Source organism: Ptiloglossa arizonensis, chromosome 10 (genome assembly GCF_051014685.1).
Source record: "Ptiloglossa arizonensis isolate GNS036 chromosome 10, iyPtiAriz1_principal, whole genome shotgun sequence".
NCBI lineage: Eukaryota > Metazoa > Arthropoda > Insecta > Hymenoptera > Colletidae > Ptiloglossa > Ptiloglossa arizonensis.
The window spans coordinates 8,995,461-9,019,627 of record NC_135057.1 but is presented as its reverse complement, the minus strand read 5'-3'; the positions used below and the strand labels follow the sequence as shown (position 1 = coordinate 9,019,627).

Here is a 24,167-nt window from a genome sequence, read left to right as displayed (position 1 = left end):
CGTTGAATTTTTGTAGATCCCGTGCAAACGCGAAGAAAGATTAAATGCAAATAGAGGGGTCGAGATCGAGTGGTTTTCCGTTCGCGGAACTTTCCGTTTAAATTGAAAAATGAACGAGCGGTTTTCTTTCGCCCAGATAAATCCAATGCGTTGCGCGATTCCGTTCGGTTTCTAAATTGTATTATTAATATGTTCGCGTCGGTCACGTACCATCGATTATTTACCATTTCTCTATTTAACGGTTCTCCGACCGCGTTGCACTTTCTTTTACGATGGACGGAATTAGCGGTACGATACTCAACCGGGTTTAAACCCCTCAACACCGGGCCGGGGTTAAAGTGACCCACATGCTGTTCCCAGGTGCATTTAATTCATTATATTACTTGCTAATAGCTTCTGAATTTCTAAACGCGAGCCCGATTCGAGTGCGGCTGATTTCAACCTTCGTCGTGTTGTTTATTCGATTCAAATTTTTACAACTCTACCCTAGATTTTCATGAAAAATTGTAAACTTTACCGATAACTTTCAACTTAGATATATTCGCTTCAGTGAATATATTTCTTTTCAGTTATATTTCTTGAAAGTTCTTGAAAGTTTTACAAACACTACCAATACATTGCTCTCTTAGAACAAATATCAGTAATTCGTAATTTGATTATTATCCATTTACTTCCTTCGACCCCATTCTTTCAAATATTCCACTCAATTCGAGATCTCGAGAATGCTCGTTAGAAATTCTAATTTCAAAATCCGAAAATTGAAGCTCTCGTCGTCTCAAGAGGGCTCTTAACGCCAATTCCCGGAGTATCGTCCCTTAACCCCGATTACGTGGAGCTCTCGGACGAATTTTGGGTGGTAAGCCACCCGGTTACCAATGGAGATTGTTTACTCACGATTAATGTGCTCGCTGGAAGCGTGGCTGGCGGACCAGACGAGTATCGCGAGGAACAGAACGCCGTGGAACGGGACCATGTTGTTCCGGTCGCGGTTGAGACTTCGTCGGGGGACAAACGAAAAATGTCGCACCACGGACGGTATCGGGGCTTCTTTATACGTCGTAGGTCACGATTGCATCTTTCTCGTCGTTCAGTCTCGTTCTTTGTCACGCCCTCCACCTGGTCCCCGTGCGCCCGCCTCGAACTCGACGAACTCTTCCCGTACGACATTCACGAGCATCGATACGATTCGACGTACTCTCGCGCCGGAAACTCGGATGATAATACGAGTACAAAGCCACGACCACGGCCCCGATACCGCGACGTTCAAGGTGATTTCGTTAATACGCCGAGTGTGCTCCGAACGGCTGCGTCTCGGTCAAGGGCCAAGGGACGTAGATACGCATCGATCACGACGCCCCCGGGTCCGTGATTCTGTCGTTCGCCAAGGTTGCACGCAGCGTCGCGTTTATGATGTATCGTGGCCACCACGCGATATATTATTGGACGATGTTGCATAACAGTGACAACCGAATGCTGAGCAGAGGGATCCTATGCTACGTCGTTCTATAATTCGAACGTTCCATTATCCGAATTTTCGTTATCGCGGTACCGGTACCCCAGGGTCGATTATCCGAATTAATTTTAGGTACACGAGGATTTCACAGGGTGATCAATTTTTGTACGGTTAGTCGGACGATTGGATTTTCACGAGACCGGGTTGTTAAGTGGGGATCGTTCTAATGTCGAAAGGTGAGAAGAAACTGTGGGGATGTAAATGATTTTGGGAATTATCCAATTGGGCAATCGGGGAGACGATGGACGCATGAGTAATTTTTGTTTGGATGGTTGAACGATTGAATTTTCACGGGAAGGGGTTGCTAGGTGGAGAATGTTCCAATATCGAAACGAAAGAGGGAACTATGGGGATGTAAACGATTTTCTGAACTATTCAAATTAGGTAATCGGAGAAGTGGATGCTTGAATATGCAGTTTTTTTTTCGGACAGTTAAACGTTTGAATTTTTACCGAGGGGGTCGTTTCTTAGAGAACTTTCCATTGTCGAAATAAAGCAGAGAATTGTGAAGATGTTAAAGATTTTCCAAATTATGTAAACTAAGATAATCGAAGAATTGGATCTTTATCGAGAGGAGGGTCGTTCCTTGGAGAATATTCAATCATCGGAGTAATTAAAAAGGGAAACTTTCCACGAATGTAAAAGTTCTTCCGTAACAATCGAAATTAACCCCGATTATAACGGTTTAGAACGAAACCGTCGGTGTACATAGTTGTGCAAACGTTATCGCTGTTAAGTACTTGTCCACTCGAACTTTATTTCGAACAAGATAATCAAAAGTGAGAAGTAAACTTAGAGCGGTCGAGAAACGGCCAATAGAGCGTCGGAACGTTCAGTTCCCTCAGCGAGGTGATCGCTAGCCAGCGGGTAATTCTGTAGTTGCTTAAAATACAAAAATTTGATTTACGTTGCTATTCATTACGAAGAGGTAGCTTTAAAGGAAGATAAATTCCAAACTTCCAGCCGCCGGAAAGTTCCGCGCGTCACTTTCCACGAAGTCGCGAGATCCGATTCTCATAATCCTTGGAATTCCCTTAAGGAGTAATAAATAAGGGGGCCATCCATTAAAACCGAGATACAAACCGAGAGAAATTATAATTTATCATCGACGAAGATCTCGCGACTGGCTCGCTTGTTTCCTTCATTTTTATCTATAAATTCAATTCTCGTAACTCTGGGAAATGGGGTGTGGGAATTAAAGATGCAATTATTGTACGTCGTTCGGTAAACGAAAATATTGTTTTGTATTCGTATGATATCGTTAACGCTCGATCGTGTTCGCGACATTTGGGAGAGCTAAAATTATTTATTATTTTTATTCGTAACGATCGATCGCGATCAATGTTCGACGAATTGAATTTGCATTTCGCGCGTAAAATTACGAACGTTGATTCGTAAATTACAACTCTTATCCGGTACACGGTAATACGCGTTGTTGCTTGCGTAACTGCGACAAGAAATGGTTCCCAATTTTCCCAGGGTCTAACGACGAGATTGTATCTACTAATGTTGCACCGTTCTACACCGAAACACGCGCGGTCAACAGCTTCCCTGTCCCCGATTATCCTGACCACCTGTCACAGTGATTATTCGTAGGCACATAATCCGATTGCCGTTTGTCGATGATAACAACGTCGTGGAGAACGTATGCGTGCACGCGAAACACGATTACGCCCCATGAAGGGCTTTAATTGCTGCGTCGTTATAATTGACGCGTAGGCGAGATTTTTGTCACGTTCACCGCGAGCGGTGTGGATATTCCGGGATCTTTTTAAACCAACGTATCGGTATCTGAATGTTCATCTAAAAGGGTGAAACGTAATTGGATGGTCTTATCTTAGACCGGCACTGTTTCATGGAAACGGTACAAGCGTAACAAGATTATACAATAATAACCTCCGGGGTATATTAGGGAATAAATTATTTAACTTACGGTTTTGCAACGTGTTTCGTAAAATGTGGACGTAACTTTGAGGTGTGTTTTCGAAAATGATAATTATGTATACTTTCTACCCCCAAAGCCTGTAACGTAAATATTCGATCTCTGTTAAAGGTCTTCGTCTTCAATAATCCAAGCCTTGTACAAATCGTGTTCGAATACAACTATCGTATCGTGGAATGCTTCTCTCAATTCGTCGAGTTGGAAAAGAACCGTTTCGATTTCTGGACCGGTTGAGATCCGTGTTTCCAAAGCATCGTGTTATAAGAGGGTAGAACGCGCGCAACCCTCGTCGCGGGTCGCGTTGCTCGAAGGTCGTTTAAATTGCTCGCGTAAATTTTCATCGACGACACCCTCTCGCAGTTGTTCCTTCACCCTCGTTAGAGGCGAGAAGGCTCAATGGCCGGCGAGGAGGGAACCCCCGTGGATGAAATGCGTGTGCGGTCACGCGTGCACGTGCATATGCCAGGCAGCACGCCACAGGGAATATGAAAGCGAGAGTCACTCGACTGTTACTCCATCCACGTTCCGCTGAACTTGACCTACTCTTTGTCTCGCGTTACAGCTACGGAGTCTCTCGCGCCCACGAAACACGCCGCGTCCTTTCCATTTCTGTCGGGGCTCACCTTCGTCGCGAGCAGCCGTTCGAGTTACCTGCGCCCGACAGGTACATCGCAAAATATTCCTGCAGCCGCTTAACCGGGTCAAGTTCGTTCCTAGACGCCGTGAGATCAGACGACACCGACGCTCCCCACGGACGCGGAACTGATAACGGCCGCGTCTTCTTCGCAGCTGATTTGTCGCGTCGCTTCACCGGTGCCCCTATCTGCCTCTACTCTCGGCAGGTTTGTCTCTCGATAAGGTAAGCGCGCGTCGATAATGACAATTAATTCATTTAATCGAAATTGTTCTTTTTATTCTTTCGCAACTGTAGACCGATTGCGTTTCGATTTGCGGATGGTGATGACGAATTTGGACGCGGTTTGTACCGATTAGTGAAACGCAACGCTCAGAAAGTATTTATACCGAGAGAGTATCTTTCGATAACATAATTTATTTCGTTTCAATTCGAGTAATACAGTAATATTTTTTTCTCCATATTATATATATGGAGAATACCATAAGGAGAAAATGTAGTTTCTGTAATATAGTGGTGTAGCGACAGAAACTTGTACAATTGTGTGGCATAGTATGTTAGAAGTTCAACGGTGTAGTAACGCGATAATATTTTTATTAAACGTTCAAATTTATTGGAGCATTTAAACCATCGGTAACCTTGCCGGGCCAATTAACCGATAAGTGTGGGTAATATTGTAATTATTCCGAGAAGCGTAGTTTCAGAGATAACACTTCGCAGCACCCTCGATTTTATACCTTGAACGCGAGCGTGTATCGGTTGAGGTTGGAGTTTAACATTTTCTAGAGGTTATCAGCGTTCGGTGTTAAATAATAGAAGGCCGGCTAAATATTTGGGCGGTTATAATCTTAGTCCGACATTGGCCGTTCACTCGTACACGTGGTGATGTTGAAGGCTCCGTTTTCGTGTTAGGAGTCACTGACATCCCGAGGTCGACCGAACGAAATTTAGTTCGGTGCACTTGAGATAAGCGGCCTTGACGGGCCACGGATACCTGTAATCGTTGACTGACTCAACGAAACATTCCACACTGTATTTAAATCGTGAACGTACGTGATCTTTTATTTCTTCTCGCACGATTTCAGAAACAAACGATACAAAGTTCCGTACCCACGTTGGATGAAATTCATCCTGATTCGTTTACGTTAAATTTCGTCAAAATTGAACTTGTTTCGTTCTTAGACATTTGAATAAATACACGATCTCGTTAATTTATATTACATTCCGTCGAACCTGAATTTTCGTCTTTGTACATTCTTCGTACCATCCGTACGAAAAAGTGTGTTTGTTTTATTTCATTCGCTCGAAAAACAGTCGGAGCGAAGACAATTCGAGTCGCGATAGGTATTAAAATCGTTGAAAAGTTTCCATGGCGCAATTTGTACGATTTCCGGCGCGATTTATTGGCACAAAGTTCCGAAACGAGTCGAGCCTCCGGTTTCGCGAATTTTTCGCCTTGTCGCGGATATTTTCCGTGCGGCCCGGTTTGCCGGAAATTTCGCTTTTCCTGTAGGTGGATTCGATCCTTGCATGGAACACGGGAAATCTTGGTCCGAAGTCTCCGCTCGGACCGAAACTGCGGAAAACCGTTCTGGGTCGTCTGCCTTGCGGCGAGAATCGAATTGTAAAAGTCGAAAGCCTGGACGGTCCATAGAAAGTATCAATGGTGTGCATAGAGTGTCGCGAATCGGGTTACGTTCACGAACGAAGTGGCGAGTAAAACTTGTCTGGCTCGCACCAGGATGGACCGGCCGGCCAATCACAGGCCGATTCACGGGAAAGAAAATTCAATTTCATTGAGGCTGACTCCAGAATGACATCGTAATGTCGCACCTGATGTATTTATCTATGATATTTTTCCATTCGAGTGCAACTTTCCGGAAACCGGTTCGCTCCTGAAAAATCTGTTTTCAATTGGATCGATTTGCGAATTTAAATATAAGCGATTCTCGGCCCGGTCGAACGATCGTATAAAGTGGTGCTCTCTCTCTAGGTGCTATCTTCGTCTCGTTGAATCTCGTGGAAGAAATTTTTCCTTGCGTTGAGCCGAGACGCTTGGTACGCGCGACAATAACAGGAGCAAGGGAATTGTACGAACGCGAAACTGTCACTAACGATCGCAGAAATTAATATCGGCGCTGAATTAATCGCGGTTCGAAACTACGGGCTCTCTGTAATCGCGTTACACATATATCCATTTCATTCCATCACCGGTACGTAAACGTAAAACGTATTATCGTCTAATTATAAGTTTCCATTAACTTCGAGGAAGTACGTGAGAGCCGTGCTAACGGAGTTCGCGAGCGGCATACCGCGACTCTGACGAAATAACAAGGCGCAGCTCCGGTGCGTCGGTGATACCATTATCAATAGAATCCGTTTAATATATAATTTGATTGTCGTCTCTTGCGGACGCGCCGCTCATCGACTGCATTCTATTTCGCGCCTGTGCACGAACGGATTCAATTAAATCCGGGCGCATTTCCCCGTGTTTCTTTTTCCCAGCCACGTTTTTACTTCCTGTAGGTTCAAATTGATCCAGCAGTGCCCGTGCGATACTTTGCGTTACCGGGAAGATTATCAACGAGACTCGGTTCAACGAAATAGGAAACACGGGGGAAAAAATGGAACGATAGCGTGTATAGGATTGAATTAAATTTTTTTTACGCGTTCGATGCGAACGATAGGTAATCATTTTTGAATACAAAAGTCTAATAGGATTCTCGAGCAGTCCGATAGGAAGATCGATTAGAAAATGTATTCCAAGTATAGAAATGTACAGATCGACCACTTGGAAAAGATTCCTGTGATGGGAGAAGTTTGTTCCAGACCTCTTCTCCCACCAAGTATCGCCACAGATTCTAGCTTCTCGATGCCGCCTTCTACTGTTCTAATTCGTTTAATCGGTCGTTACTTTCATTCGTTACTTATCAATTTTAAACCATTTATTCGCTCACCGGCAACGTAGGCAGAAAAGTAAGGTGAATTCCATGTGTAAGGAGTGGGGCAATGCTGCATGGGCGAAGTGGGAAAAGTAACGGATGTACTTATTGTATTGTAGTTAGGTATACCGTGTTGTACCTTATACTTGGTGTACCAATACAATAGAAACACTTGTTACTTTTTCCACTCCTCGCGCTTAGAAATTAACTTATTTCCGTTAGCATAACATTTCATCGTCCAATTCCATTAGAAACATCCCCATTCCTTCGGACACGCCCCCTTTCGAACACGCCCACCTCCTTTAGGCCACGCCTATCCCCTTTAAGCCACGTACCTTCCCCTTTGATCACGCCCCTCCTCTTTAGGCCACGCCCCCAGCTGTAGGCTACGCCCCCTAACATTAGGCCACGCCTCCTTTTATTTTCGGTAATTAAAATGGGAGAAATGTGAGCTGCTTCGTAATCGGGTATCGTTTGACTGAGATGATCCAGATCATCCAGATAATCCAGATAATCCGGGGATTATCCGCATTATCTGGGATTATCTGGGGATTCTCCTGGGATTATCCGGGGATTATCCGGGATTATTCGGGGATTATCCGGGGATTATCCGGGATTATTCGGGGATTATCCGGATTATCCGGATTATCGGGATTAGCCGGGGATTATCGGATGAATAGATGAATAAACAAATAAACAGATAAAGGGATAAACAGGTGAACAGGTGAACAGTGAACAGATGAACAGATAAACATATAACAAATATAGAGATAAACAGATGAACAGATAAAGAGTCAAACATATAAACAGATAAACAGCTCTTACTTGTGTAATTTCGTCTAGTTCTGTATTATCGATCTGTGATGAAGGATATTTTACGAATTGAAAATTTTGTGAAATACAGAAAATTGAATTGTCGATGCACGGTTAAAGCTGTCCACCCTATACATTTTTCGTGAATATTTAGAGCGGAGATAAAGTCGGTTGAAATTGGTGCGAAGGATAAATGTGGAATTTTGGGAACGAAAATATGTGCAGCATTGTACTGCAATATTCGGCGAAGAATGCATCGCAAGCGTGGTTTAAGATTAATAGAGAATAATTAATAATAGAGGGTACAGTTAGCGGAACGAATTATTTAAATTAATTAAAATTCGACAGTATTTATTATCTATGTTGTAAAAAATTATATTCTACGTTTTACTTATACGGTCGGTGGAATTAAATGTTTATGCGAATACAAATTTGGCAGTATTTACAGCCTTTGGTATTTATATTAAAAAATATCCCACGTTTTATTCATCTCGATAACACGAGAGGATTTTCTATCTAATCTAACATTTCAATAAAGAGTTCTACCGGTCTGCCATTCAATGAAAATATTCTATATTTTATACATATTTTCGACCGGAGAAAGAATTTTGTATTCAACTATTTTATATTTTCTCGAGGAAATAAACAACATGGTACATTAGCACACATTAGCAGACATTAGAGTAGATTTCGACATAGAATATTTCTACGAGAACGTGAAAGTTTGAACATTTTTAGTCCCATCTATTCCACACCTTGCTAAAATATTCAAAGTTCCTTCTATTCTTACATCTCTGAAATATTAAATCTCTGAAACATCCCATCTATTTTAACATTACGCTATCGGAATAGCTGGGACTCGGGATACCTTCGGAAGTTGCCAGGATAGATAGAATATTTCTTTCGGCTGTTAAACCAGATGGAGCATAGGATATTTTATCGAAGTGTCGGGATACGTAAAACGGAGATTATTTTCACCGATAGAACGATCCTGGTGTATTTTATTAAATTTGTCAGGAAACGTCTCGAGAGATAACCGAGTGAAATTTTCGCCAACTTAACGAAAGTCTAGGTAACAATTTTGCATTGTGTCTCTGCGACCTTCCCACTGTTAATGGATTCTTCTCGTCGTACCGGAACAATGACAAACGATTCGAACGTTACGATACGAATGCACAAACTCGTTCAGTGGTTCGTCGAACAAGTTTGAGTTTCATGCATTATTGGTTACAATTTATTCATCGATTTGAACCGACTGGCTCGCGAAAAAAAAGAACCGCGATTCTTTTAACGAGCGTTCCAAGAGAAAGAGATCGAAAACTTTTTGATAGTCCGGTCGTGGATTCGAGCTTTTGTCGGTCCGCGCGTACTTGCGATTACCATCGAGATATGCATGGATATTTCGCGCGCCAGTTTATCTTGTATCCCAACAATGTGACGTGCAATAAAAAGCAGCTTTCCGCGGGAGAGCACTTGTCGGGTTGTAAATTAAAATCGATGCCATCTTCCCTTTCGTCCGTTCCTCTGTCTCTTCGTTTTCGTTTTCACGTCCTAGAGATTTCGTCACTGTCGAGTACACGAGCTTTCGGGACAAGAATCATAAATTCCAAATTAATCAATTTCCGATCTACCATGAGAGAACACAACGATCGATCGATATGTAAGAAAATGTGAAATTTGAAAAAGTCAAAGTAATCTTGAATTCTTATCGAATGAAAAGTTTCTCGTAATTGAAATTTCTTGCTAGCGATTAAATTTTCTTCGAAATATTTCTTTTGCAACGCATCGATAGCGATTTTGATGATTTTTCTCCATTTCGAGCAACTTTGTGCAGCTGTACAATGTCAATACAAAGTTTAATGCATTCTAAATATATGTAATTAAACGAACCTACAGCTAATGATATATGCTCGAAGAAAACGGTGAACTTTTATTATTAAACTTTTAGTATTAAAAACTATGCTTATTTACTAACTTGTTAACATAGAAGAACGTGCGATTCGTGAACTTAGAATTGTCCAGTTTCGTTCATCGGACGGAAACATTGTGCGTCGTTTCACCGTGTTCTCGAGGCGATTCTTTGTTTCTTTTTCTTTTTTTTTCATCGTCTCTCCCTCTCGTTTCGAGGCTGCGGTTAACCGAGAAAAAAATCTCCTCCGGGGGCTGAAAAACTCGCGCAACAGCTAATTTAATTTACCCTTCCGACGATTGGCGTGTTGTCCGATTAATTCGTTCCGTCGCGGTCGTTCGCGTCTATCGGAAATCTTTAAACGCTCCGCGCGCCCGTACGATCGAACGATCGGAAGTTACGTTACGGATCCATTACTTGTTAAATAACGAAAGTTTACCAGGGTGTACGTCACGTGCAACGAGCAACCGTACACGCGAATCCGTGGATCTCGCGGTAAGGTATTACAAGAAGCGGTTTATTTCCCCGAGGAACTTTTGCTACCGCCGATGGTACCAACCCGGGAAAGATATCGTCTCGCTTTTGTACATAGGTATTTTTCCGTCACGTTGCGTCGGTTTTGCCGCTACGTTTCACCGGCGAGCATATTTGCGCGTAACAAATTTCATGGACCGTGATCTTACGTTTCATCGACGTCGTCCGCGTTACATCGATTTTCGTTACGCGTACTCCCGCGGTGCACGTGTTAGGAAACGTGATCACTCGCGAGTTTCTCCAAATTGAAAGATAACGCTACGTTGAAACGATTCGTGAAGTATCGTCTTGTGAAGTGATTACGTTAATCGAGGATCACGTGAGTCTAGAAACTTACATCCGTCACTTCGTTGGTCGAAGATCTAATACTATGGAAGTCTCTATGAGAGTGTCTAGTTTCCAGTTTCAATATTATCATTGCTTTTGTTGTAATTGAATCATCGCGGACCTGTAGCGTTAATTAATCGAAAGACTCATCGTTTCGTTGATTAAAGAGCGTGAATTATGGAAGTATCTCCTTAGTGTCTACCAGTATCAGGGTGATTCGACTCGAAAGTAGTCAAGAAGTAATCCTTTCGTTGTAATAGAGTCATCAAAGGCTTTGGACTTTACTCTCCATCAATTTCAAAAGAGTTTACTCTCGTGTCATAGTGCTAATGAGTCTAGAGATTTAGATCATAGGGTTTGATTTTAGCATCGTTTCGTATTCTTGTTTACACTTCTGTCATTTTTAACACCCAATTCCATCGGGGATATGATCCTTGGTCCTGGATCTAGACGCAGAGACGGTGTACTTGTGTCACAGCACATTACACTACAAATCCTCATTCGAAACAATGTTCAACATTAGGCAACCATACACTGGTACTCTTTCCATGGAGGAAAGAACGCTGATTAGTGTACCACGAAAAGATTTTTACCGTTTCGTGTATTATCACAATTATTCCATGTGTTCTTCTCTCATATTTAGAGAATATAACGATAGAGAAAAATGGCGCGAAAGTCCCTAGGAAAGTTTCCAAGTCGGACGACGCGATTATAATTTCTTTGACTTTATCGTAAGAACCGGAAGGACGATGTGCTCCCTCGCGGAAAGAACGTCAGTGTACGATTAATATCGATATCGACGACGATTCTTCGTCGAAACGAGCGTAATCGTTTCGAGCGATACCGTGACTCGTGACTGAATCATTGCATACGAATGATAATGTGACATTGGCGCGGCGGCGGTGCGATTACGGCTTCAACGTCGTCGAGATAAATTGCCAGCCTGGTTTAACATCGACCTAGTCCTCCTGCCCTGGAAAGGCGATCGTATTATCATTGTCGACACCGCGTTATCGACGCGAGAACCAATGATGAAAGGGGACCGTGAAAATGTGTACTCGATCATCGTCATGCGCAATACGTTTTCCGATTACATTGTCGAGTAATTTATTACACTTTCTAAATGGCTACGTTCAATCGTTTCAATATGTACGGTTCACGCGTGGATGTTTCGCGCGATTAGAAACTGACAACGATCGATGTTCGCGGTGTAGCGATGTCAACAGCCGGAAGTGAGTACTCCAATCGCGAAGTATCGTTATTTAGAGACTTTGAAAATTCCATCGATTGCTCGATGCGTCTTTTTGTGGTCGGTACGAGATCTCAATTCTCACGGTTATTCGGTTGAACGAACGTGTAACAGATTCATCGAGCACGACTCGATGGACATTACTTTCTCGGAGAAATTTTTACCCAAATTTGCTTTTTACTCGTATTGTTCTTTGTTCGTTTTTATTTGTACTTTTACTAAAATATACCAACCTCGGTGCCCGTTACTCTTATCTGCAAAGAGTAACCTCGTATAAAACACCTGTAACCAGGTGTAAGGAGGGAACGAATATTCTGCTATAAGTAAAGAAACAGAGATAAATATCTGAAGAGGAATCGCGCGACGAATGGTACTATCCGTCTACGACGAAGTAAAGAAAATTCAAAATTTCGAGAAAATGAGGTTTCTTCGAGGAGATAGAGTTTCACCGATTTTTCTTGATACGAATCTCGCAATAGAAAATGTTGAATCAAGGAACTAGAGAGATAGATGAAACCAGATACTATGGTCTCCTTGTTTAGACCGAACCATCCGATAAGGTATATTTTATTACATCATGAACGGAGTAATGCAGGCAGTAGTGGTAGTTTCTTCGTAATTTTTGCCTTCCTATACGTACATCTTACCCTATATTTAAACCTCCTATTTCATATAAAACCACACTCCGCTCCGTCCCTATCTCACTTCCTACGCAATAATTTATCCTACCCTTCCCCGGTATCTAGCTTCCGTTTGATTCGACTTGGTATATATTTTTTCCTTTCCTTTTTTTATTTGCTGTACTTTGTATCAGCATTCTTCCATCCTGTTATACCCTTATATCAAACGTTCCAACATATTCGAAACACAATACAATACGATATAAAATGGTATCTATCCTTTATTCATATTCGAGTTATTCATCCTTTTCTTTTTTATTCGTTTCGTATCTCCTACTTTATTGTTTCCCCATTTAGATCGTTTACTATTTCCTCTAGTCTCGTGTTACTATTCCTTATTCTACTATTCCTTTTCAACCCACTGTGAAACAATACCAACGGTACAACACGTATGGGTGCATCCATGGAAAAAAGTAAACTCGAGGAACCGGGCGAGGGTCTACGCGTCGTTAATCCCCGTTACTCGAGCCGAGATTATAGGAAATAATTTAATAACCGAATAAGAACCCAGGAGCACGGTATAACCCGCTCCGCGAGAATCGTTGGACAGTTCCATTAAATTCCATCGGGGAAAGAATCCCCATTGCGTAACGGGTTACGCGGCATAACGCGCGGACCGAAGAAACGGATATCGAAACGGAGCGAGAACACTCTCGTTGGCACGGAACTCGAAAGGAATTCATTCACGCTTGCTGGTCTCCATCGAATCGTGCTATTCCGTCAATTCGAACGGGAAGTCTCTTTGTGCGGCGGTTCATTGTTCGGCACGTCGAAGCGTCGAAGTGTCGAAGCGGCCGGCGTCGTCGTCTCGCGCGCTACGCGGCGCGATACGAGTTGCATAAAAGGAGCCCCGGAACTTCTCGATCCCGCGGAGAACTTTAACGAGGAACAAATAAATAAATCAAGAGCCGTCGACGAGTATTTCGTGCGGCGCGTGTGTCCCGCGCGAAGATTTACGCCCTTTCTTTAACCTCCTTGGACGATGGATGTTGAAACATCGCGAAAACGTTTCTTCGAGAGATGACACAGTTGTGTTTACATCCCCGTTCCAGTTACAACGATCCTCGTAGCCATCACAGTCGTTGCAGCTATTGGTCGAGGGACACGATATATTTTTCCGTAAATTGTAATCGCACATAGTTCGTCCACGTATCATTTTTAACGAAATTATTTCTGTCAGCTACGATCGAAGTTTTATCAACCCTTTCGCGACGAACAGCGCCTTTAGGCGCTCAGCTATAGACGCTCCTTTCGAGCGAACAGCGCTTTTTGGCGTCGTTCAATTGTTATCGGTAAAACTCTGAAACGGTATAAGAAATTTCTTTTCCACATGGTGGACCTTTCGATTTACAATGCTTACGTACTCTGCTAAATTACACACTCTACGCGTCATGCCAGCTGCCCAGAGCGCAATTCATTTCTGAACGCCCCGTAATGTATCAAACGGTATAGAGATCGTTCCGTTTCGTTGCTTCGGTTCGAAGGTTAATGCTAGGAGAAGCTAGTGGGACCGTAACTGGAGTAAACACAACTAGATACAATTGTACCCTTCTCGCGAAGACGGTTCACGGCACGGATGAGCGATTTTCCAGAAACATTCGACGATGTTTCGGTATTCGTAGAACCAGGTACCTCCACGACGATCCGTGGATCACGCTCACGCTCGCGCGTGCAACACGGACGTTGTCATAGTCGTCCGCTCATAAATTCACGAGCGTCGAGTCGATCGAACGGAAAAGCTTCGCCTCTTATCTTCCGGCGTATACGAAAGCTTATCCAGCGGAATTATAGGCAGGGGTTGAAGCCGATCGAGAGAGATCCCTCGGTCGAGATCGGATTGGATCTCTTCGCTCGCGATTGATTCCTCCACGGGTTCAGGAGGAACGTTATCTGTGCGAGTTCAGCGAGGGAAGCCGAGCGGAACGTCGAAACGACGCATTTCGTAAACGTTCCTCCGCGTTCAACTTCCCTATGGCGAGGAGGGAACGAAGCTCTCGGGACGAAGCTGCTTTCGGGGTGCGTTGTTCGAAAATGGCCGCGAGTTTATATATATATATATAGTTAGAAGAAACAATTCGGAGTACTGTGTACCGTTTCGTCGAACACGAGTCCCGAATTTCGCGGACTGTGTTATCAAGTGAGACTCGCGGACATTGTTTGCTAGATGTGTCCGGTGTCTGGAGTTTTTCAATCTTTTCTCTCGACGATCGACTTCTCACACTCAACGATTTCTCATTCTTAGTAATGTAGGGACGAGTTTTGCGCGAGCGAATCGCGCGAAGTTTCGATCGAGTGAGCGACTGTTTCGGTAAATCGAGAGCTCATTGAAGACCAGTGCGAAAGACAAAAGATGAGTTGTAGTGTAACCAGCGATCGATATGGACATGAGTCGACCGGTATCGAGAAAAATTTAAGAAAGAGTTTTCAAGAAAACGTGTGTGTGTGTTCCTTTTGTACGCGTCGTGACCTTGCGCAGACCCTATATTTCCATCTGTAATCCAGAGGGAATATATTATTATTACAGAGGAATAGGCATATTTTCCTATACATATATATATATATATTACTCTACAGTAATTTGTTATTTTCAACGACTTCTTTCTTGTACGATGTTAAAGAGTTAAGTTGTCGCCTTCAAACCGATTACAATCATTCATATTCTTTCGTACCAGCTTATTATAGACGTCGTCAAACTCGCGTTCCCTATGTGTCAATAAACTATAGTATCACGGTCTCGAGTATTCCTTGCGAGTGTGTCTCTATTGCATTAATTTATAGTAGAGATAGCGTAGTTTTAGCACAATGGGATGGTTCTTTCCATCGCGCATCGATCCAATTACAGTTATTTCCACGCACGATGTACGCGTGGATGTTACGCGTAGAAATTTTTCCTTTTTCATAGAGTACCAAAAAATGTCAATTTTCGACCATTCGTAACGCTTCCGGTCCCGTTAGTGTTCGAAAATCGTTCCTGGTCGTTAAATTCGCTCATCGACCATTTGTCTAGACTTTTCCCAGACCATTCGAAAGATTTTCCAATAAGTTACAAACCTATAGAAATTTTCATTTTCCCACCATACGTCAATTAAACAACCATTGTTTCCACACGCGGCGCACACCTCGATGTTATGTACAAATTTTACTTTTTCCGAGGAGTACCAAAAAATGGCCATTTTCGAGCATTGTCAATTCGCTCATCGACCATTTCTCTAGACCTTTCGCAGACCATTCGAAAGATTTTCCAATAAGTCACAAACCTATAGAAATTTTCATTTTCCATCGTACGTCGATTAAACAACCATTGTTTCCACACGCGGCGCACACCTCGACGTTATATACAAATTTTACTTTTTCCGAGGAGTAGCAAAAATGGCCATTTTCGAGCATTGCCCCTTCGTGGCACTTCCGGTTCCGTTAGCGTTCGAAAATCGTTCCCGGTCATTAAATTCGCTCATCGACCATTTCCCTAGATCTTTCGATAGATTTTCCAATGCGTTACAAACCTATAGAAATTTTCATTTTCCACCGTACGTCAATTAAACAACCATTGTTTCCGCGCGCGGCGCTCACCTCGACGTTATATACAAATTTTCCTTTTTCCGAGGAGTAGGAAAAATGGCCATTTTCGAGCATTGTCCCTTCGTGGCACTTCCGGTCCCGTTAGCGTTTGGAAATCGTGCCCGGTCGGTAAATTGCGATCGGGCGACGACCCTTTCGAAACAGCGAGCCACGAATGCGCGTCACTCACACGCGGAAAGTAATAGATGCGGTGGTTTAGTTGCCATCATAGCGGCCGTATAACATTTATTGCGAAATGAATAAAGCACCGTCACACGTTCACCGGCGTCATTCACCGACTACGGTCCGAACCGACCGCATCGAGATTTTTCCGCTTCTACGTTGCGTTTACCTTCGCCGCCCTGGCGAATCGAATCGAAATTAAACGGACACTGCAATCGCTAAATGCAGCGAGAACAGACTAGCCAATCCTTCGTGCTCTTTTCCTCTGTAGTTCCCCGTTCCTTTTTCTACCCCCTTTCTGTCCACGCTTTTACCTTCCGTCTCTCTCTACGCCCTCTTTTTTTCTCGTTTCGTTCGCTCCTTCGTTTCTGTTCCTCCGTTCCGAATGCTAGCTCTCGTTCATCTCTTTCAGTGCACGAGCTCACGGGTACAAGCTCGTCCGCGCGCGCGACGTACCTTCCATTACGACCGTTTCCACCAATTTTGTCCAGCCACTCGTGTATTTACGAGTAATAGTGGCTGCAAACTCTGCTAGTCGATACACACGGTGACCTGGAGCCGACGCGTTGCGCCTAGGTCGAACCGCGAGCCTCTTTCGCGATAGAACTGAATTGTTGCGCGTACCATCGAACCGGCTTCACTTTTGGAGATTAAAATTTAGGTACACGGGTCAGGGTGAATTGTCCGACGTTACACCCCGGTGCTAGCGTACATTTACTTATTTAACCCTTTGCAGTCGAAGCGTTTTCGCTACCCGAAACTGGCGCCCCGATAAAATCTTTTAAATCGCAACATTAATACGGAATGGAGTATTTTTATTTCAATACTCGACATACATATGTTTACATCTTAAAAGTGGGTAATACCTAATTTCCAATTTGAATTTTGAGTCACAAAATTTTCCCCAATTGGAGAAAGTACACTGAATTGTGTGGTGACCGAGGGTCTCCTCTCGAGTTCAAAGGGTTAATCGTGGACGAGGTGATTTTTATATATAAGATGTATGAAAATGATGGTAAAATATTTGTACGATATGAAATATAGCACGAGCGTATATTTACTTGTTTAGTCGTGGACGGGGAGCTTTTCGTGTGTAAGATGTATGAAAATAATAATAAAATATGTACAGTATGTACTTGGAAGGTACACAGTTCTTGCTCTATGCATTTGGAATTCGATTAAAGATTGAATAGATCTTTGGAGAACATTTACGTTAATTTGTGGAAAGAATTGAGAATCTCTATTTCAACCTCTGTATCATCGATCTTATTGGAAAATTTCTACAGACTGAAAATGTTTGCAATTTTACGTTAACTTTCACTGCACACACTTTCACCGTAAATGTAATTGCACGCGAGCTGGCGCATGCATGGTTGCCATTGTACGCAATTTCCATTCCCCGGGAAGAATCTCGTCACGTCGTGTAACTTGTTGTTGAATTTTGAGTCCGACCTATAGATACGTTCCAAGTTCCCCAAGAATTGCTGCAACCATTTCCCAACGCTAAGAAATAGAACAGCGATTTATTTATGTTATTTTCACCGGTTGTTACTTTTCACTCTGTACATTCAATTGCCACCAGTCACGTGCTTACACTCTGATTTTCGTTGGAACCGATATAATCGTTGCGATTTACCGAGAAATGGTACTCAAATCTCGACAGAATTTATCTTTTAACGTAGAAATGCAGTCCGGTTGGTAAAGTTTCACATTGACGCGCAAAACAGTTGAAATTCATTGTCAAGTGTGCTTTTACCACGAGACTGCGACAGACTCCTGTCTCGTGCATTCATTAAACGGATCTCTTTAATAATTCTCAGGTCCCGATTCTCGCGTTTTACGGTCAATTTGTCGCGCGTCGACCTTACGGAACGCGCAACGCTAATTGGAAGTGCTAATTTCCTCGTGCAAGGTGACAAACGCGTCCCGTTCTAAATATCTAATAAATGACACGACGCTAATGACCGCTAAAACGATTGCAGGACGTCAACCTCTCCGTTGGCCGAAGCCGTGTACGTTCGACCCGTATCACGGGTAGAAACACGCACTCTGGTTTTCAATGCAAACAAAAATCAGCTCGGTGATTTCGCGACACGAACGGTTGGCGTTTCCTTTGTGAAAGTATTCGCCGTTTTAATCCGCGCGATATACCATTCACGCTTGAAAATTGTCGCAAATTGCCCGCCTTTATGACAACACGCGCTATTCTATTCTTTCCCGACCGTCTTCGAACACACGCTGCAACGCACAATTTAGCATTCTTTTTGCGAGAAAATATATACCAGTGTGTACGTATATCCTTTCGATAAATTCGTTTCAGCTTGTTGCAAAAAGCGTTGATATTTTCCATAGTAGTTTTAACCGCCGTTTCTGTAACAATTTACCCACTCGTGCTTTTGAAATTGGAAGCAATTCGTTTCACTTTTCAATTTTCGCAATCGAACGTTTTCTCTGCTTCGGTGATAAAATACAATTTATTTCACTTTTGACGGTGTTCTATTTAAATTTACTACTTATTTGAGTATTGAAACACAGATTCTGTGCTTCTTCGCTTCGATCAGCAGTTCAACCACGACGTACGTGTGCTATCGTGTTGTTCGAATCGCAGTGGCTACCACTTACGTTTTCTTCTTAGAGATATTTCAACGTTATCGTACAAAACCAATATTTAGCATAGGTAATCTTGTAGACGAATACCTTTCGTTCACTCTGTATATCATAAACTAAACACAAAATAATTAATCTTCTATTCACTCTATACAATATAAGTTACATTCTATTTACTCTAAAATACAACGTACTCCCTTCGTGTCATCGCTTTCTCCCTGTATTTACATTTCACTACATTAGAAATAAAAAACCTCTCGATCTACGCAACCCACAAATGCATAAACTACACAACTACGAACACCTCAGTGTTCCTAAAATTCCGATCAGAGTTGTTCGCTCGATTCTAACTCCAAATTCCAAATTGACCCAATACACGGTTCCTCTTCGTTGAATCGTCTCGAGAATCTTCTCAACGGGTACAACGGTGGTCTCGAAGAAAATAAGTTACATTCTATTTACTCTAAAATACAACGTACTCCCTTCGTGTCATCACGTTCTCCCTGTATTTACATTTCACTACATTAGAAATAAAAAACCTCTCGATCTACACAGCCCACAAATGCATAAACTACGAACACCTCAGTGTTCCTAAAATTCTGATCAGAGTTGTTCGCTCGATTCTAACTCCAAATTCCAAATTGACCCAATACACGGTTCCTCTTCGTTGAATCGTCTCGAGAATCTTCTCAACGGGTGCAACGATGGTCTCGAAGAAAATCCGTTGGTCGATTTTCGGACAGTTCCAGTGTCTAAGCGCACAAACGCTCTTTGTCCCGGGTAGAAATCATTTCCTCTGTACCGTCCGAGTAAATTGGCAAAGTTTCCACGTTTTAACGCTCGCAACTTACCGTACCGACGTCGCCGGGTATAATTTGATATCCCGAGCGACACGGTTCAAATCCCCCTCGTGTTCCCTCCCTCTCGTTCGGTGGACGGGGGGCTATTTTCACAGGACGATCTCGGTAAGCGTAGGTCCTCGCGGATTTCACGGGCCGAGCCAGGAGAATGGACGAATTAACATTTAAAGCGCGATTTTACCCCGCTGCGTTTCTCTGCGTTTCTAGCGCGCACGCGCAAGGGCTTCCTTCTTCTTACTTCCCGTTTACGGAGACGTGTAGCCGGTCGGCTAACCGGTGGTAATGCATAGACCGGAAACTGCCCTCTGATGGCTGCCGGTACGCGAAGAATAGAGATTTCCCTGATTAGAGAAGCTGATCGCTAACGCTTCCTGGAAGGAAACTAACCGAACGTTCGTAATCGTAACCGGCAGGAAACGAGCAGTTCGCGCGACACGAGCGTTTAGCGACGTTTAACGAATTCCACGAGAGATTCTGCGAAGAGGTAATTTGTAAACGCAGGTAGATCGAAAACGATACGATCAGAAGGACCAACTTGTGTCTTATGGGACGTTGTTTCATGTAGAGAGTAAATTGATCGCTTGTTTGTGAAACACTGTGTATACAGAGAGGTGAGATTTTGTGGATTTTTGGTGATCCTCGAGAGAAACGAAACACGTGTAATAAATGTTGGTTCTACGATCGATATTTTCGGTGTGAAATTAACTTTAGTTATTTACGAGCATTTGGGTACCCGAGTGTTCGCAATAAATCGAATTGTGAGCAGAGAAATTGATTTGGTACGAATTTGCTACATGGTTGTTAATACGGATCGGATAGTATTTAGGAGGATTACTTTATAGATGGATTGCAAACCTTCGGTATCTGTTCAGTATCTGGTAATAAGCATTAGTCTAGGGTCGTTACTAATATTTGTTTATCGTTTTAGTATGGAAATTGTAAATAAATTTTACGCATGGTCTTGCGAGTATACTTTTTCGATAACTAATTCACTCGAAGACGGTGCAAAGTAACGTCAAAACAGTGGAAAACAACGATCGAGACAAACAGCGTCAACGTGACATCAACTGACGCGTGTCGCTTCGAATTAGATCATGTTTCGTGTCAAATGTAATCCTTGACATGCATCACGCGCCAAATTAATCTTGCGCGACCGATGTACAAGGAATAGGAAATTGCGCGCAATGTACAACAATAACATGAATTTATTGTTAATGTACCCTGAGCATCGATAAGGTTCAAGTAAAACTTTGCAAAAGAGAAAACAGCGAGAGTGAATGATCGACGAGGATTTGGTTAGATATCTCTCTGTTTTTTCTTCCTTCTTCTGTGACACATACCTTTGTTAACGTACCATATTTTTATTCTTTCGCCCATTATCCAACAATTCTACGCAAAGAAAATCTTACCATCCGAAAATTCCCACATCTACTCACTCTCGTCTTCCATTTAATGCAAACACTCAATCTCTAATCTTATTCAAACGGTTTCAAATGCGTTCAGTCTTGCAAGAGTTACAAACGCGTGGTATTAAAAAAGTACATCTATTCTGTACAATCTCTCGAAACGAGCGAGCAGGACGAAACTTTCGGTTGGCGTCGTTTCGTCGGGTTTTCACGAAACGTTCCTGTAAATTTCATTCCAACGATTTACATCGACGTCTGATTGGTAGATAGGCACGTACCGGCGAGATTCGGTGTATTTTCTTAACGGATTAAAATCTCTTTCCGGGGAAAATTATATTCGGGATTCTCGGCGTCGAGTCAGCACGTTTCCTTGCCGGGGTCCTAGCTTTAATCTCGCCCGGCTACGGAGCGAGTCGATCCTCCTAATACATAATGGATCCCTAAGGCCTAAGGGCGAAGGTTCGTCCAATCGGATTAATGGCGTCGGCAGCACTTTTCCCCGGCTAAATAATGCTACTGGTATTCGATGCATGCCAAACCCCCCCTACTTCGATCCACGCTCGTTTTTCCTTCGAAACGCGTGCACAGACTCGCGTGGATCTCTCAACGAGTGAACACGCACACGAGCAATATCTTGGATCGCGCGTGATCGGCTATCTCGCGATGACAGCACCGAGATATGCACGTATTTCGCTGAATCCTCCTCTATATTCGTACATTGAGTTATCGCGCGTTTTCCGCATTGCTATCGTATTCTACTACCCACCTACTCTTCGCTTTCGTTTCTTCGTTCTTTGGTACGCGAAGGTGAATTCAGACGTTTCGCTTTGGAGGATCATCGCGAACGATTCGTCCAGAGCGATCGGGTAAATATTGTTCCATTCGCATTTTCACCGCGATGAACAACGAGAATGAATAGTGAACACGGTAGAGCCTTGTCCCACTTTCCGCGAAGCGAATGATTTATTCATGACGAAGCGATAGCGACAAATGTAAACGCGCCCGATGACAAGCGAATCTCTCTCTTCGTTCATTATCGAGATATTGTTGCGATCGATACAGAGGTTTCACGAGTGTTCCATCGGAAAGGTGTCGTTTGTTCGGTCATTATTCCCGATGTTGATAACGATTGAGAGTGTCTTTCTCGTGGAAAGACGAACATACAAGATTGGTTGAAATATTTCTGAATTACGAATACCTCTGTCACAAAATTCGCGAAGATTTATATAGATTTGTACACCATGAATCGTGTTTATCGTTGTCAGTATCGAAGCGAAACTAGAAACGATATTAACGATATCAGAGTAAAGATAAAAATTATTCGTTAGAGTTCGTAGACGGTGAAAATGAGAAAAGGATCGCGTTGTACAATTTGAACAGGTGTAAATTCTGTAACTTTCATCCTTCGTCTTCGTCACGGTCTTCGTAATTTGTCTTGATCCTTCGTCTTCGTGAACCGCGACGATCGTTGAAATTGAAATCTAAATTCACCATTGTACACTATAATATACACACACCACTCGTACTCGTCAACGAGGGAATTCCGCGCGGTTGTTATCCGAGTTTCTCGTCGCGAGTCGTTGAATTCGCGAGCGATTTTCCCACGAAGACACAGCGGGTAAGTCGATCCTACCGCGACCGAAACGTTCCCCGTCCTTTTGTCCTTTATCTCGTCGAGGTTTCCCGTTACCGTTGTTTCCAAGCCTGTTATGCGAGAAAAGGAGAAGACGATACCGCGCCGGATGACGGAGGACCTCTGGGACGTCTCATCGGGTCCGAGAACAAGTAACTGCCTATTTTCTTAACAATATCGCCGACATTTATCTCGATCCACCGTTTCGCACTTTTCGCGGGAAAATCAAGTTCGTTCTCCACGGTGGACAATTAACAAGGGGGCGGGGATCTTCAATGTACCCTATTTCACCGCGAACGAAAGATAGGGGGGCAGAGGGAGGGGCCACGGGAGCCGAATAACGCCTACGCGGAGCCAGTAAATTACTCTTAACTTCGCCGAGGGTAAAAATTACGGAGTTGTAAGGGCAGTAACCGAGGAGGGCTTAAAATGGCCTTCGCGCCCTACCTACGTTCCCCGTCTCCGCGAGGTACCATAATTCTCGCGCTATCTACGAAGACTGCTCTCTCCTTGCCCCGGGTACGGGCTCTTCGGTACTCGCGGGAATCGCTCGTCATTTATTTATTTTACCACGTCCGGTGGGACGCGACCGTACGAATCCGCGCGAGATAGAAACGACGATGGTACGTCCTGGATGGGAATCCGACGACGATTTCGCGAACTCGATTATGTCGCGTTAAATAGGACAACACGTGAGCGGGGATGATTCTCGAAACTGGAACGAGCCGACACTTTTTTTTCAACGCGAGAACGAGACGCGGAGGAAACCGAAACTTGCGACGGAGATCAGCCGTGTTCAGCTCCGGGGGATACTCGATTCTAAGAAACCTACGAGTGCGAGATAAGATTCAGTTTCGTTGATTTTCAAGGTTTGTAATACCAGACTTTTCGCTTCATCGTCGAGACCGATTGTAGTCTTGTCTTGGTTTTAGACCGAAGTGAGTTTCGAGGATCGGTCTTTGTCGAACAGGTATCTAGAGAATACGTGTTACGTTTTGTTTTGGTTTTTTTATGATTTTTAATTATTTTCTTTTTTTAATTATTTTATATGTATTCGTTCAATTCTCTTTCGAATCCTAATTCTCACGGTATTTATTCATCCTTGTTCTTTCGCAAAATCGAGTGTTTATATTTGCTGGAACGTGAGCTATGTTTCTTTTCCATTTAATCTCGACAGGAGATTACCAATCGCTCGGAAAGGCGTATCAACGGCCTAATTTTCTAAATTTCGCCCCGATTCCCGCTCAACCAGCTGCACAATGCGTTCAAGTACACCATGCAGGCGTGAAGCTAGAACAATGTACGTTTACCCTGTTCCGGGACAGCTGGCCCTAAATTTCACCAAACCGTTAGGTTCTGTCACAGATGTGTCTACGA

At 43.2% G+C, this 24,167-nt stretch overlaps 1 long non-coding RNA gene across 1 annotated transcript in view; it reads left to right on the top strand.

Annotated features, from left to right (window-relative positions):
• Positions 1–24,167, top strand: part of LOC143152091 (uncharacterized) — a 246,441-nt gene that overhangs the window by 126,147 nt on the left and 96,127 nt on the right. The window contains exon 3 of the long non-coding RNA XR_012993498.1: positions 4,018–4,314. This is a non-coding gene — a long non-coding RNA (uncharacterized LOC143152091). The remainder of the gene's footprint in view (positions 1–4,017; positions 4,315–24,167) is intronic.